The following is a 12,157-nucleotide window of genomic DNA, read 5'->3' as shown; positions in this document are numbered from 1 at the left end:
ACTCTCCCCGGAGAAATGTATGAGCATGTAAGTGCCAGGGTGAAAAATATTTACAGTGCTGAAGTGAGAAGTGCGTGAGTTAAGAGGCAGGCTCCCGCGGGCGTGGCCCCGTCCACCAGAACCACCGGCCCCAGGGCGGAAGAAGCGTCAGGGCCCCGATCAATCCCCGCCCCAGACCACTCACGGCGCCTCCGCGACCGCCCACCCCCCTCCCACCCACCGAGCACCCACCCCGCACCCCGAGCAGGCGCCACACCAAGCGCCGGCGACCAGGGGGCGTCCACCCCACCGGCAAGGGACAGCAAGCCTCACCCTAGGCCCCGCGGGCCCCAAGAGGCCCCGCCAACGACCCCGCCGGCCGGGGGGCAGCCGCGGCCGCCGCGGCCTAGGGAGGCGGACAGGGCCGGAAACAGACCAAGGGGAGGGAAGCGCACCCCCCACAATCCACCCCCGGGCCAAGAGGGGCGCGCGGTATGGCACCAGAGGGCACCTCCCCGGCACCCGGTACAGGGAGACGCGGCTCCGGCCGGGCGGACCTGGGAGGGAACCATGGCTGCCGCATACACCCCCCGGCCCCCACCCCAACTCCACCCCACCCCGGCCGGCCGGGGAAGGGCCGCGGCCCCGGACCGGCACCCGCGCGGCCCCCCCACCCGCCCACGACACCAGCGCGCGCCCGACGGGACCCCCCGCACAGCCAGACGCAACCAGACAAGCCCCGGCCGAAAATCCCGTGGGCCAAGACCGGCGGCGGGACGGCCCAGGGCAGGACGCCAACAAACTCCACCTGTAAAGCTGATAGAAGAAGAGGTTTATCAAACACCATTAGATGTATGCCAAGGACCAGTGAAGTGTATTATTTACGCATAGTTCCTTAATTGTTCCAAGTCTGATAAGTAATACAGTCCTTCTTCTATTGTTCGCTGGTTAGCACGTGCAACAACAACAGGCGGATTCTTCTCCTCTAAACCGGGGTGGAAACGGTAGAGGTGCTGTGCCATATTTATTGTGTTCCCGCTGTATTTAATCCTGGTTTTACATGTCCTACATATGGAGTAACATTTGTCAATGTCCTTTTCATTGTCATGTTGATAAAACCCGAAATGCTTCCAAACACTAGAGTTTAATCCTGAGGAGTAAATCTCCCGTTCAGTAACGTCCATTGCCACCATCATCGCCATGTGCGTTCCTATAGGTGTCCTGGCGGCAGACGTGTCTTTTACTTTCGTTCTTCGAGCAGCGGCTGCGTTCCTGTAATTACATTTTTATGGAAAATAATCGTTTTTGAACATTTATGAATCGTAATCGAATCGGCACGTGTCGAATCTCGATGGATCTGATAATCGATGTATTGGAACGCCGTTAAGTTACAGTATCTGAGTCTGAGTCGCGTCGATGTGCCCATTCGCGCAGCAACCCACTCAGTTGCCAGTGTTGTTTTCGTCAATGATGATGACAAAAACTAAAATATTTCATCAACGAACAGTTTTTTTTTCATGACGATGACGAGAAGATGACGAGCTAAAAACTTTCAGGAGACTAAAACATAACGAGACAAATCCCAGTTTTTGTTTGATGAGACAAGAACAAGGCGAAAATGCGCAATTGTTTCCATCACATGTTCACAATTTGTGACATTTTATGTGTAGTTAGCTGCCGCCCCTTCCTGACTCACTAGTGTGTCATCTTCAGTCTCCATGTAGCCTTGCACACATAGTAAGATTTGTTTTCTTGGCCTGAGAGAATATGAAATGCTGCTGTAGCCTTCATCTCTGTGATCATCTCACACTAAATGTAACTTGGAACATTAGCATAGTATTTGGGTTAGCAATAGGCTAATGCTAACAACTTTTTTTACATACAGTTCGTGGCGACAAGGTGGGTATAATTAATTGAAACTAATATACTGTTTTCCTGCTGAGTGTGTATAATCACCAATTGGTGTTGTCTTTGTAGACACTACGATATGTCCTTGCCTGTCAATGTTCTTTCAAAATAGTTTGAAACCAGTATTTATTTATATATATTTTTGGAGTATTTAAAAAAAAAAAATTTACAGACAAATTTTTTTTTTATTAAACGTCGACAAAAACTAGACGATATTAGTCATGTTTCATCAACAAAAATTAGACGAAGACAAATTTCCAAATGACTAAAATATGACTAAGTCCATAAGACTAAGATGAAAATTTAAAAGGCTGACCAGAAAAAAAAAAAAAAAAAAAACTGGCTGAAGCCTGACATATGATAAGCGTAGATGGTTTGCTCTGATTGGTTCAAATGCTCATATTTTCTGGAACAGCAAACAAAAGAAAAAAAAAAGCTTGTTGAATTAATGCAATAAAAAAGGGCAATGCAACAGTGTAACATGCACTTTGGGACTTATTTTTGATCATTTATGTGAGGATACTTATTTCCTTAAAATTAAAAAAAAAAAAAAAAAAAAGTAAATGTTTGCCTCATCTTCAAAATATATCTCATTTCACTGTGCATAATGTAAGTGGTTTGTACTTATTTTTGTGAATGTATGCTACTTATATTTTTTTTATTAAAAAAAAAAAAAAAAAAAAAAGTACACTCGTGAAAAAATTAGGACACCCTATGGAAACCTGTGTGTTTTTAACATATTTGGTCGTATAGATATTTAATATCAATTTTAACAATCTTGAGCGATTCGAGTAATAAAACTAAATTAAAACCAGAAAAAAACTTTCTTAACTCTAACATAACTCTAACTTTCTGTAAAATGTCATTTTAAATGAATCCAATTTCTGTTGAGAAATAAATTAGGACACCCACACATTCAATTCCACTTAAAATGGCTAAAATCACACACAGGGGTATCAACTCAGGTCCATGATTAGAACATCATTACTCAGTGTTTTGACGGAGGCTTGCCTTATTTAAAACTCGCATTTAGTTTGGTGTGCCCCGGACAGTTGAAGTGAACGAAAACACCATGATGAGATCAAAGGAGTTGTCTGCGGCCATCAGAAAGATGATTGTAGACGCTTATGAGTTTGGTAAGGGATTTCATAAGATCTCAAAAGAATACAAAATTAGCCATTCCACTGTCCGGAAAATAGTCTACAAGTGGAGGACATTCAAAACAACTGCCAACATGCCTAGGTCTGGCCGTCCAAGCAATTTCCCCCTGAGAGCAGACCACAATATGCTAAAACAAGTCTTCAAAAACCCTAAAATGTCACCACGGGACCTACAGCAGGCTCTTGCTACTGTTGATGTAAAAGTGCATGCCTCTACAATCAAAAAGAGACTTCACAAGTTTAACCTTCATGGGATGTGTGCAAGGAGGAAACATTTGCTCTACAAGAAGAACATGAAGGCCAGACTGACGTTTGCCAGAGTGAATGTAAACAAAGACCATGACTTCTGGAATAATGTTCTTTGGACAGATGAATCTAAAATTGAATTATTTGGACACCAGAACAGAGGACATGTTTGGCGTAAACCCAATACAGCATTCCAGGAAAAGAACCTCATACCAACTGTGAAGCATGGAGGTGGAAGTGTCATGGTTTGGGGATGCTTTGCTTAAGCAGGACCTGGCCAGCTCACCATCATATATTCCACCATGAATTCTATTGTGTATCAGAGTGTGCTTGAGGATCATCTGTGAAAAAAATGAAACATGAAGCGAAACTGGACCCTGCAACATGACAATGACCCAAAATATACAGTGGGGCAAATAAGTATTTAGTCAACCACTAATTGTGCAAGTTCTCCCACTTTAAATATTAGAGAGGCCTGTAATTGTCAACATGGGTAAACCTCAGCCATGAGAGACAGAATGTGACCCCCCCCCCCCCCAAATCACATTGTTTGATTTTTAAAGAATTTATTTGCAAATCATGGTGGAAAATAAGTATTTGGTCAATACAACACGCTTTTCACACTGTTGCTGGTATTTTGGCCCATTCCTCCATGCAGATCTCCTCTAGAAGAGTGATGTTTTGGTGCTGTTGTTGGGCAACACGAACTTTCAACTACCTCCACAGATTTTCTATGGGGTTAAGATCTGGAGACTGGCTAGGCCTCTCTAATATTTTCAAGTGGGAGAACTTGCACAATTAGTGGTTGACTAAATACTTATTTGCCCCACTGTACCAGTAAATACACCAAGGACTGGCTGAAAAAGGAAGAAATGAGAGTCCTCGAATGGCCGAGTCAAAGCCCAGATCTTAATCCCATTGAGATGCTGTTGGGTGACTTAAAAGTGGCTGTACATGCAAGAAACCCCGCAAACATTTCACAACTGACAGTATTCTGCGTTGAGGAGTGGGGCAAACTTTCTTCAGACCGATGTCAAAGACTGGTAGATGGCTACAAAAAGCGTCTCACTGAAGATATTTCAGCCAAAGGGGTAACACTAGCTATTAGGTGGTAGGGTGTTCTAACTTTTTCCTCAGGTAGAATATGCATTTTTGTTGATATATTTGGTTTAATGAGTAAAACAATGTTAATTTTTGTTGTTTACCTGCAGTTAAATCTCCATCTTTTCCAGTGGTAAAGAGAAACAAGATCAGCCATTGCTATGTGAAATTTTCTATATAAAGAACTGAATATTTCATGGGGTGTCCTAATTTTTTTCACACGACTAAATGTTTACATTATCTACAATTTTAATGTACATCCTATGTTCTTAAGTAGTTAAAGTTTTGCATGTAGTTGTAAAAATGAGGAAATATAAAAATGAGGAGATGGGGCTAGGTGTTACTGCTGTTTTGTTATTTCCTGTTGTTTTGCAAATGATTGAAAAAATACAATTTTTAATGAAAATCAGTTTCTCATGTACACCTTTTGAAAGTATGTATAATGCAGTTGCTTAATGCATGTGTATAACTGTGCCAAAAGCGTTTTTGTCTGCATTTCACTGGTTTTAGGATGTTTGCACCACCCCCACCCAAAAAAAAATCCTGGATCCTTGGCGATCTACATAGAGTGGGGAGAACAAGTATTTGATACACTGCCGATTTTGCTGGTTTTCCCACTTGCAAGCCATGTAGAGGTCTGTAATTTGTATTATAAGTTCTCTTCAACTGTGAGGGACAGAATCTAATACAAAAATCCAGAAAATCACATTGTATAATTTTTAAATAATACATTTGTATTTAACTGCATGAAATAAGTATTTGATACATTACCAACTAGTAAATATTTCGTCTCTTAGTTGTTTTTTAAGAACCCCTCCTGTTCTCCACTCATTACCAGAAGTAACTGCACCTGTTTGAACTTGTCACCTGTATAAAAGACACCTGTTCACATGCTCAAACAAACAAACTCCAACCTCTCCACAATGGCCAAGACCAAAGAGCTGTGTAAGGACATCAGGGATAAAATAATAGACCTGCACAAGGCTGGGATGGGCGACAGGAAAATAAGCAAGCAGCCTGGTGAGAAGGTAACAACTGTTGGAGCGATTATTAGAAAATGGAAGAAGTTCAAGTTGACGGTCAATCTGCCTCGTTCTGGGGCTCCATGCAAGATCTCACCTCGTGGGGCATCACTGATCATGAGGTAGGTGAGGGATCAGCCCAGAACTACACGGCAGGACCTGGCCAATGACCTGAAGAGAGCTGGAATCACAGTCTCACAGAAAACCATCGGAAACACATTAAGCCGTCATGGATTAAAATCCTACAGCGCACGCAAGGTCCCGCTGCTGAAGCCAGTGCATGTCCAGACACGTCTGAAGTTTGCCACTGACCATCTGGATGATCCAGAGGAGCAATGGGAGAAGGTCATGTGGTCAGATGAGACCAAAATTGAACTTTTTGGTCTAAACTCGGCTCGTCGTGTTTGGAAGAAAAAGAAGGATGAGTACAACCCCAAGAACACCATCCCAACCGTGAAACATGGAGGAGTACACATTTTTTGGGGCTGCTTCTCTGCCAAGGGTACAGGACGACTGCATCGTATTGAGGGGAGGATGGATGGGGATATGTATCGCCAGATCTTGGCTGACAACTTCCTTCCTTCAGTGAGAGCCCTGAAGATGGGTCGTGGCTGGGTCTTCCAGCATGACAACGACCCAAAGCACACAGCCAAGGCAACTAAAAAGTGGCCCTGTACGAAGCATCTTAAGGTCCTAAAGTGGCCTAGCCAGTCACCAGATCTGAACCCGATAGAAAATCTATGGATGGAGCTGAAAGTCCGTGTTGCCCGGCAGCAGCCCCGAAACCTGAAGGCTCTGGAGAAGATCTGCATGGAAGAGTGGGCCGAAATCCCTGCTGCAGTGTGTGCAAACCTTGTCAAGGACTACAGGAAACGTTTGGTATCTGTAATAGCAAACAAAGGTTTCTGTACCAAATATTAAGTTCAATTTTTGTGATGTATCAAATACTTATTTCATGTAATTAAATGCAAATTTATTAATTAAAAATCATACAACGTGATTTTCTGTTTTTTTTTTTGTATTAGATTCCATCCCTCACAGTTGAAGAGAATTTATGATACAAATTACAGACCTCTACATGCTTTGCAAGTGGGAAAACCAGCAAATTCGGCAGTGTATCAAATACTTGTTCTCCCCACTGTATGAGGGAGTTCCGGCAAGACATTCTAGACACTTTCACCCCTGCATACAGTCCTTACAACTATGTATAAAATCTTATGAATTAATTAAAATGCTGTGTCATTGTACCAGAACCGATACAAGCAGTGTACATTTATAATGTACTGCCTTTGCTAATCTATTATGAATGAACTCATTTCTAGGCTAGTGAATAAATAAGTGCTATCATGACATGAATAAAGCACATTTTCAGAGGCACACCAGGCTCTGCTGCTGTTACAAAAATAGATGCGAGGCAAGCACAAAACTCGATGAGCGTGTACAATCGTGAGGTTCCCATGCAAGTGTGTGTGTATTAAATAACCTTTTGGGCCTAACCTGTTTTTCGTAATTTTTACTTAGTGTAATGTTTATTTTTAAAATTTTATTTTTCATAACGAGAGGAACTTAACAATCACAGTGGACTGATTTTTAAAATTTTTTTTAAATTTTCCCGTCTCTAACAACACAGTCGTTTGGTCTGATGAAGGTTTTTTTGCAACTTGATTATGTTGCATCATAGAAAAATACAGTATGTTTGACTTTTTGATTTTAAATTATGCCAGTTTTATTGCACTTCCTGTCCTTGTGGTATATATTAGATATATAACAGTTATACAGATCTTTTTTGTCTACATCTCTACAGTACTTGTATATATGAATGTCTAAGTATGGTAAAGCATTATAAAGTACAGTAGAGTTCTATTATATATTCTGCTGCCCTCTGCTGTTATAATGCAGTAGTAATACTGCAGTTGCAGGAGTAAGTGGGCAGTCTTAGCAGGGTCACGGAGGTCATTTAAGTGATGGTTGGGTTCCTCATATGAACACAGACTGTCAGATCACATGACATGGCATGTAAATCAATAGGTCAAAAGCTTTGAATGTTGCACTGGATTTATTCTAAGTGGGAGTTGCCTCGGCTGTTCACATGTGGATAAAGTCAATGATTTACACACTGAGCTCTGGTTGGCATTTTCCAGATACATTTGGTTCCCTGTGATTCTGTTACTCCACCCCCACAAATCACTCCCGCCCGAGCACTGCCTAAACTATGTTGTGGAGACGTGCGTAAGCACTGACTTTCTATTTTGAGCTGAATGAAAAGGAGGCTTGGCACTTGGACTCAGTCAGGAAGAAACCTGGTTTGTTCGGATTATTTTCGCTTTCAGCATCTACAAAAGAAAGTAATTGTGTTTTGTCGTCCATTTAGGAAAATATTGTTATATGTCCATAAACTGTTAAAAATAATTTTGTGCAGAATCACAGTTATGAAAAAAAAAAAAAAAGTGTCTGTCTTGATTGTTCTCACGTTGTCATTCTGAACAGAAATTTAAACCATGACTTGTAACATTGCTCTGAGCGCTTAAGATTGAAAAACATCCACAGCCTAAAATAACAAAATATTTCCAAACTCGTTTCCGCATATAAAACGGTAAACATCCTCCAGTACAATGAATAGCCAGTATTACAAGGCATTTGTCGAAAACCATTTCCTGTCATGGAAAAACGAAGGGCCTGGAGCTTTAAAAGGGATTCAAATACGCTGAAATGCGTTAACAACTTGTTTTCAGCGCAAAAAACCCCCACTATGATTACACACATTTAAAACAGCAGTAGGGATGTTTCAGAGTATTTTCTCTTCTTGTGATGTAACGCTGTTTGTGAATGCAACATTTTAGGTCATTTAAAACCACTAACTCATTTATGTGGTCATTTATAGCCACTAACGCATTTATGGTCCTTATAATTCACATAGTAGTCAACATGTATGTGGTAATTAAAATTAACCTTATGAAGTCAATAGCTGAATAGTCAGACTACATAATGATATCGACGGAGTGCGGAACCAATTACTAGGGGGCACATCTCCGTCAAAGCTGATCGAGTGGAAACACAGACAAAGAGCTTTATGTTTTGAAAATTCTTGTGAATAAATGCCTAAATCCCTGAATTCTTTATAGATATGGATGTAAAACAGTCTCGATTCATGGTTAACAGCAAAAAAAAAAAAAGGGGGGGGGGGCAGTTAGCATTCATTTTACGTAAATATGTCGAATGTGCTGCTAGTCTTTAAGCCACTGTGGCGCCGCCTTATCACCACAAAGAGCGTTTTACGTTGAAAATTCTTGTGAATAAATGCTTAAATCCCTGAATTCTTTATGGATATGGTCGTAAAACAGTCTCGATTCTTATTTAAAAGAGCAGATAACCAGGCAGTTAGCATTTATTTTACATAAATATGTCAAATGTGCTGCAAGTATATAAGCCACTGTAGCGTTGCCTTATCACCCCAAAGAGCTTTTTCCGTTGAAAATTCTTGTCAATAAAAGCTTAAATCCCTGAATTCTTTAAAGATATGGACGTAAAACAGTCTCAATTCTTTGTTAAAGGGATCCTCTATTTTTAAGACAAGTAATTCTTAAAAGATAAATGTTAGTATGAGTTATAATAATTTGATATTAAAACCCCTCTTAATGTTTTTGTTTTAATAAAGTTTGTAAAATTATTTTAAGTGATAGGGCGCCATTCTTGTTACATCGCAGTGCGTGACGTCACCGGTCCCGTTGCCGAAATTCCAGCGTGTCACTCGTTAGCTTTACCAACATGTCGTCAGTTCTACCCTTCCTATCTGAACCAGATCTGAAAAGTTAAGAGCAGGACAGCACTGTCGGCTGTTCACAAGACGAGCTTCAAGGGAAAATGCGTGCAGCAAATACCTGATAAGACAAAAGTTGGGCAAAACTGGTGATGCGAGAGAGTGCTGTTGTTGGAAACTCCGGTTGGGAGCGAGAGTGTATGCTGTTTGGAACTACGGTTTTATTTGCAGATATTCGAGGTAAGCATATTGCGTTTTCAAACTTATCCCAATGTAATTATGTAGATTGTTAGCATCCAGAGCTGTCGTGTGCTTTACATACAGTACAGGCCAAAGAGCACACCTTGTGTAATCCATGTCTTGTACATTGTAACGCGTGGTAGCTAGGATACGTGTATAAAAGTACCAAAAAGGGGAGAAGCTTCCACTTATGCACATTTATTCACAAAAAATAATATTTCCACCTTGACCACTCTTCACTTGGGAGCTCAGCAGTATGCAAACACGCGTTCCCTGACGAACTCCAACATTGTTGTAGGGTCCACGTCAGAGTCCCTGTCGTCACTGTAGCGTGCCATAGTGCTTTAATCATTTAGTATGATTTGGGGAAAACTCCCACGAAGAATAGTCAACATAAAAGATAGCAATAGTAATCCAAATCCGCGTTTTTTACTCACTCGAAGATCCAGGAATTAGACCGATCCCATGGCAATGTCGTAGCCGCGATCAGGCCGTCGATTCCGAAAAGCCGCTGTGGGACCGACGAATCAAAAAAATGGACAGATCCGAAACCAATATTGCAGATGCGGTGGGGCCGTCGGATCCAGAAAATAGACGGATCCCTTACCTGACTGAGGATCCAGGAAAAATGTTCGGGCGCCAGTTTTAACGTGTGGTGGGTAGGATACGTGCATACAGGGACCAAAAAGGGGGAGAAGCTTCCACTTATGCACATTTATTTACTAAATATAATAATTCCACCTTGACCACTTACTTCACTCCGCTTGTTTCCATTTGACTGGAAATTGCATCCAAAAGCAGCACATCGTGACATTTTACTTCACGAGTTTAGGCAGCAATAAGCAATTGTTGAACACGCTACACATTTGGAAAGATCCCAGTTACGTCATCACTGCGAGCCAGCAAACCATGGCGCCAACTAACGGTCAAAATATGGACTAAATATTATAAAATATTGCCATTGATTTAACATTTTATGTGTTTCTAACAACATATTTTAGTACAAGAGAACAATTGTGGGTTATTAGAGCCTACATGTATTTTAAGTTAGAGGATCACTTTAAAAGAGCAAAGAAATGGGTAGTTAGCATTTATTTTACGTAAATATGTCGAATTTGCTGCTAGTCTTTAAGCCACTGTAGCGCCGCCTAACCACCACAGAGTTTTTTAGATTGAAAATTCTTGTGAATAAATGCTTAAATCCCTGAATTATTTATAGATATGGCCGTAAAACAGTCTCGATTCTTTTTTAAAAGAGCAATGAACCAGGAAGTTAGCATTTTATTTTCCACAAACATTATCGAAAAATATAATAATTACCTTGAATCCTCGAACAAATCACTTCAGAGACAATCCTTTCTGTTTGTATACGGTACAGCTTTCGTACTTTTTCAACCTAAATCCGGTGTTAGATCGCTGCGTGCGTGTTTTTTGAAAATAACTCCTCTGATTATGGGCAGGCCCCCTACTTGAAGGTGTGGCGCAGTATATGATGGATGTGACCCGTCAATATAATTATGAAGTCTATGAGTCAAACTCTATTACAGAAGTCAAGATAATGAATATACCATAGCACGCATACAAAGCACTGGGTGTTTAAAAAACAAAATTACAGCGAGTTACTTACAGTTCATACAAGGACCTCATACACCCCAAAATAGTAATGCCCTTTTTGTCCTGACATGTTCTGGCTGGCACTGAAGTACTGTAGGTGATCTAGGGACACCGCTGCAATTGTATGGATCATTCTAGAAATGCGAAGCTGTAAATTTAAAGTCTAATCAGGATTGTACTGGTTTTTACTTTGATTCGTAGAGCTAATAACAGTGCCCATCTTCTTACCCTGAGGCAAAGTAGAGAAAGGGATGAAATGTACAGTAACATTTCCAAGCAGCTAAAATGAGGTCATCCTCCATGTGAATTGCTTGATCTTGTACTGTGGCCATTAACTGATTATAAGTGCTCAATAGGCTCTTTCAGCGTGTCATACTCCCTGCCACTGAACCACGGACACATTGGTAGCCGTCTATCCTAATGTGCACTGGAGACTGTGGAGCGGTCTTGTTGCCATAGCAGCAAGCACTTTCACATTCTCCCCACATAGCGTTGGAGCATTCGTGCTGCTACTTCCGAACCTGAGCCCTGCCACAGCCGGAGGAAGGTCTGCTCTCAGACAGGACCTCGCCAAGGTGGTTTACCTCCCACTCTGCTAACACATGCTCCTATAATGCTGCCACCCACTCTGTTCTCCATTCTCTATTTTACTAATGCAAAGGATTTCCCCAGGAGGCCCCCCTTCCTGCCTTCTGTGGTTGGATAAAATACAGTAGCTAAAGTACACAATAGTATACTTCTTAGTAAAAAAAAAATTATATTTCTACAAAAGTTATTGTTTTATGTAAAGAATCATTATATATATATATATATATTTTTTTTTTACCCCTTCTGTTAGTGTTTGCATGCTATCTAGTGCTGCAACGATTAATCGATTAACTCGAGTATTCGATTAGAAAAAAAGATTCAAATTGGCTGCTTCGAGTATTCGTTTAATTAAAGTGGCGTTGTAATGGTTTGTTTTGAAAGTGTTTGCATTTAGTTTCATTGATTTGGGTGGATACACGGCCCTCTAGCGTACCTCATTTCAGATGGCTGAATCCATCTGCTCCCTGTTAAGACCAACATAAGCTAAGTTTTTGTTTGAGCTAATGTTTTTTTTTTTTTTTTTAATGCATTCGTAATTTAGT

This window comes from Corythoichthys intestinalis, chromosome 4 (genome assembly GCF_030265065.1).
Source record: "Corythoichthys intestinalis isolate RoL2023-P3 chromosome 4, ASM3026506v1, whole genome shotgun sequence".
NCBI classification, from domain to species: Eukaryota; Metazoa; Chordata; class Actinopteri; order Syngnathiformes; family Syngnathidae; genus Corythoichthys; species Corythoichthys intestinalis.
This window is presented reverse-complemented; position numbering follows the sequence as displayed.